The sequence below is a fragment of the Adiantum capillus-veneris genome, chromosome 12, assembly GCF_014529385.1.
Source record: "Adiantum capillus-veneris isolate H3 chromosome 12, ASM1452938v2, whole genome shotgun sequence".
Classification (NCBI taxonomy): Eukaryota; Viridiplantae; Streptophyta; class Polypodiopsida; order Polypodiales; family Pteridaceae; genus Adiantum; species Adiantum capillus-veneris.
In genome coordinates this window covers 99,332,816-99,338,089 of record NC_140942.1, presented here as the reverse complement: position 1 = coordinate 99,338,089, position 5,274 = coordinate 99,332,816, and positions in this window count along the sequence as shown.

Genomic DNA, 5,274 nt, shown 5'->3' with positions numbered 1-5,274 from the left:
TCCGGTCCTCAACTGTTGTCAATTGTTCTATTTCTCTGTATTTTCAAGTATTTGTGCGCGTCTGTCGCACGTGTCAATGCAAGGGACTTGCCGATACACTGTGTGCGAGCCACAAATGGCTCCAACTACGCAGCTAGCCTAAACTAGTAAGCTCAAAGATGACGATGGTGTCACTCACCGCTCTACACTTGCTGTCGTGGAGGATTCATCGCCACAAAGAAGAGGGAGATGCCGCTAAGCCACGCTCAACCGCCTCACCGTCGTTGTGCCGCCGTCGCAATGCTCGATCTCTCTCTCTCTCTCTCACGCGCACACACACACACAAGGAGATGAAGAAGAAGAAAATGGAGATGGAGAAAGAGCACGCTTCAATTGCACAAATGAAAGAATGAGTGAATTTTAAGTTTAATTGACTTTTATATGAGCTCGCCTCATTCACACTGGGCGCCCATGCTTAGCCAACTAATCCCTTGAATGTTCCAGTTAGAGTGCGCCTCTCAGCAGCGATCACTCTTACTCTTTTACTATTGGACCAACAAGCCCGACACCTGACTCTACCAAATAAATAATACGGCGTCCGTCTTAGATGATAGGAATATGCGTGAGGGTTAACATGCCCCCCTTTCTGATGTAGATTCCATCATCGGAAGCTATTGATTTGAAGCTCGTTCGTCGAGGTGAAAGAGCATTTGAGATGAATGTCCTTAGCCTTCTTGAGTCACTGCAAAATCAAACAACATTGGCACAATAATTGCATTCTCATATATAATTAAAAAGCATATACAGTTGTAGACAGACAATTTGATTGGTAACAAAATTTTAAACCATTTGTCAACAATAAACATTAAATTGTAATATAATCAAACGCATAAACAGTTGTAAAGGTAAAAAATTAAACAAATTTGGGATCACTAATTTAACGATCGAAAGGCACTAAAGATCGACTATTAATACCATGGACAAGCTTCTCAATTTTCTCTGGTCAGTTAAGTTGTTTAATCGTGAGAACCAAGTATTTCATGTCCGAGGGGTGACTAGAGGCTATACCTAGAAGACCTTGTAGTTAAGCTACGATAAAAGGAATTGCTCATGAAATCATCGTCTAACTTATTTCCTTTTCTTTGACCCCCCAAAGTCTTTTCACAGTGATTCAATTTTGATATGCATGCTTATTTTGTATGCATTAGGTGTTTTGCTTTTTAAGGAAAAGCGTCCACACTGGGAACCTCTAGGACTCTAGTACCATAGGCGATACATGTGAGTGGAGTACCAAATCAAGGTGATATTTCTCTTCCAGCTTAAGATTTTACATTGTGGCACTTTGATTTTTTTTCTTTGTTCGTTTTCAGCATTTTAATTTTGTAACTTTGGGGGTCATATAACACTGTTATCCTCCCCAGGCTCATCACACTAGTAAACTCCCTTTATAATACTTAAGCTAAAGATCAATAGGGACTAAGCCCACTAGAAAGCCCTAGTACATTTCACACAATGCTGTCTAAATCGGATTAAGAACCTAAGTAACCATAGATTATTAGGATGGCATTCTTCATGGTATTAAGAGAAGATCTCTAATGTCTAGCTTGGTCAAACTAGCTTCGTCGGACTGCTTGCTTTTTAAACCTAAACTAGTGATTATGACACAAAAATTACATTGAATTTAATGTTTGATACTAAGCAAATGCGTTGAATGTTATGCTACCAATTACAAGTAAAGCAGACAAACATAGATGCAAAAAAGATAAGGAGCCATGCTAATAGACAAGAAACACCTATTTGTGTTGATGATCGCGCTTGATTTGAAAAGTGGATGAGAGAAAGATTCCATGAAGGTCCAAATTCTTACCACAGCAACACGTTCTTGTACACACGAGGAAACACAAAGAATACCTTTAGGAGGCACATCAATGGGAAGAAAGAACTTTGCTAATCACTAAACTCTAAAACAAAAACACTCCTATCGTACTAATCCTACCTACCCTCCATCACTCGAGTGATGAGGATCAAAGGTGTTTTATGACATAGGTTTCTATTTCAATGTACCGGATGTGAATGTGTAAGTTTGGGTCAATGTTTTGACTTTTATTGTGCATACTCGTTTGCTAATTGATCTTGCTCTTTACTTTTTTTCTTTTTTGTGAGTATAAGGCTTTTTATATACATTCCCTAAGATTGGTGATTGAGAGGTCAGGGAAAGAAGCGTAAGAGGGAAATAATTCAATAGGCTGACGTAAATGAAGACTTTCCCCCTTTCTTGGGTAGGTCATACTGTTTGAAATCTGCTTGTCACCCTTTGAAACCAATTGTTCCAGTTGGTAATAGGTGAGGATTTTTTCCAGTAGTTTTCTATTACCTTAGGTGCCTCGTCGAGTTGCAAGGGTGGTAAGGTACTCTCCCAAGATCGAACTTGAAGTGGTTCATCAGGTGATTCTTGAACACTGGGAGGTGTGGATTCTTTTGTAGATTTATGGAGGTCCACTATTGTAGGTGGAGGCTGTGGAGAAGCTTTTACCTCTATGGATGCATTACATGAGGAGCTGGAAGCATCATGGGACTCCTCCCTTCCTGAGCTAGGTGGAACAAATCGTTCTTTCTTTGGTACCCAAACTAGCTCTAGAGTGGGTGTGTAGCATTCTGTGTTTTTTTTCTTTTCACAATCATCGATTCGTTTTGGAGCTACGGGATTTGGCTCACATGAGTCAGGTGATAGGTATGAACACAATCTACGTTTTGACACCAATATTTGATCATTTCCTTGATAGTAGCCTTGGGCTTCCAATAGTCGTTTAGGAATCCACCGCCAAGTTTCCTTATATTTTTTGGGACGAGTGGGACGTTTCTTACAAGGCTTCTGTTTTTTAGCACTAGCTATGGTTGCTTAAGAAGATTTAGGGACCCACTTGTATGTTTTCTTTGTTATATGAGGATGAGTCTTGTTAGAAGCTATATACATTGCTTCTAGTACATTTAAGAGTATGAGTGGTGGCATTTCATCCCCCTCGGGTGTTACCCAGGTCGTCCCCTGTTTCCCCAAGTGTCTATGGTTGCTGCCAGGTGGACCATCCACATTTTTCGACTCAGCCATCCCAGGTAGTACATCCATATAAGGAGAATCTTTCCCAACATCAATGTCCGCTTTACACGTGTAACAATACTGCAATGGGACCGAGTGAACTGTGGTGTCAGATCTATGATCAATTATAAACATGTTTTCTAGGGATGTGCTCGACTAGTTATAAGATCCACTCGAATGACAGAATCTTGGAACCGCAGGTAGACATGGTTTTTAGACCAGTCATGCACCATTTTGCTTCCCTCATGAGAGAACATCCTAAGATCATCTCCGATGTCATAGTGTGTTTGGAGAAATCCATAATAATGAAGGTAATTCTTATTTTAAGTCCAAAAACCTTGATCTTGAGATCTTCTAGCATCCCAATAGGTTTAAAAATAGACCCATTGGCCATCTTCACTACTATGGTTGTGGTCGCAAGGTGAGGTCTTCCCATAGTTTCTAAACAATTTTTAGTCACAATGCTAACCCCAGCGCCACCATCAAAGATTTCCTTCACAGTTAATCCATTAGTAGTGATTGGTATGGTCGCATTGGATTCATCACCCTCAAAGTATTGTCCCAACTTGTTAACAGATATTTCTATAACAAGGTTCTTATCTAGGTTGGGTTGTGGATCTAAGTGTTCCTCCTCTATTGGCATCTCCCCAACTCCATCCATCTGTGCAAATTGTGGTAGCCCAAACTTCAGTTCCCCATTGAGGAAACCTCGAAGAGCTGAGACTAGCTCAGGGTCTTTATATAGTTTGGACATGATAGTGGTTCTAACTTCTGAAGACATGAAATCCATCAATTTGGCAATGTTTAACGGCACCTTTTGGGCTTCAGTCCCTTGATGTGGGAAGATGGGATCCCCATTTCTTCGATAGGATCAGGTAGTCCCTCTGTAAACATTCTTTCCATCAAGAAGTGAGTACGTCCACTTTTCCATGACTTTAAGTCACTTTCTTCTTGGATGACACTAGGTATGGCTAAGGGTCTATGGAATTGGTGAGGTTGTTGTTGCGCATGGAACACGGTGTCTGTAATCTGGATCTGTCTATGTGCTAGTTCTAGATCCCTTTGGGTATCTTCTATCAAACTCCTTAATTGCTTGACCCGCTCGATCTCCTTTGTAGGGTGTGGATAAGTTCCTATCTTCTTCTTGGATCCTGGCCATTGTGGATCATGAAGATCTTCCTCATTGATTTCTATCTTAGTGGTCGTTTTGGTCTCCATGGTTTCACCTGAATCAGAATTCTCTTCAGCGTCGTTCATATATACGGGGTTGTCACCAGTCCCTATGTTGGTCTTTGAACTGGAGTCTGACTTCGTTTCTTTTTGCGATCTCTTCCTTCGTGTTTTCTTCTTTTTCTAAGATTAAGCAATTGATGATTTGTCTCTTTCCTCAAGGATATAATTTTATTTTTGGAGCATTGATCGTGTGAGTATGTTTACCGGTACCATAGGTGTACTTTGTGATGGCTCTTCGGTAACCTCAATCAAGTTTAATGGCGTAATCTTCGGTGCATTTGGATTATTTGGATATTGGGCAATCAAATGATCTATGCCACGACAATTACACATGAGTATCGGCATTGTAGACGTGCTCGCTTGATTGGTTTGCATTAGTGTGGCGTCCTTTTGTAGCCTAATAGGACACTCGGCCACACGATGTGGACATCCACACTCATAGCATTGAAGAGGTGGTCCCTTAGCAGTGTAATTGATATTTTGGCCTCTTGCAGCAAGAGTAGCTACTTGATAGATAGGTTTGACTTGTCCCCAATAGTCCTCCATGTAGTATTGTGGACTTTCTTCAAGCACATCCATCCCATAGGCAATATTAGGATCTATACCTTCCTCACAGCCTTCCAAACAAGCAATAGATGACTCACAACCCACTTGATTCACAGAAGTGATTCTTGGATGTGGTGGTTACGGTCCTAGCACTGGAGGTGGTAAGGGTGTTGTTTGAACAACATTTTGGGCCCTAGGGACCATGTGTTGTGATGTTTGTTCAATGCAGGCACTCGAGGTGTGTTTGTCCATGCTAAGGTTGGTCTATTGGCCATCGCGCGCTTGAATACTATGAAATCCTTAGCTTGATGACCATACCTCTCATAATCATTGCAGTTCCCATTGAATTTTACTCTAAAAGTAGGGCATTCACTGGTACTATACGGTCCATAGCATACTGAGCACCATTGTTTCTCCCTTCT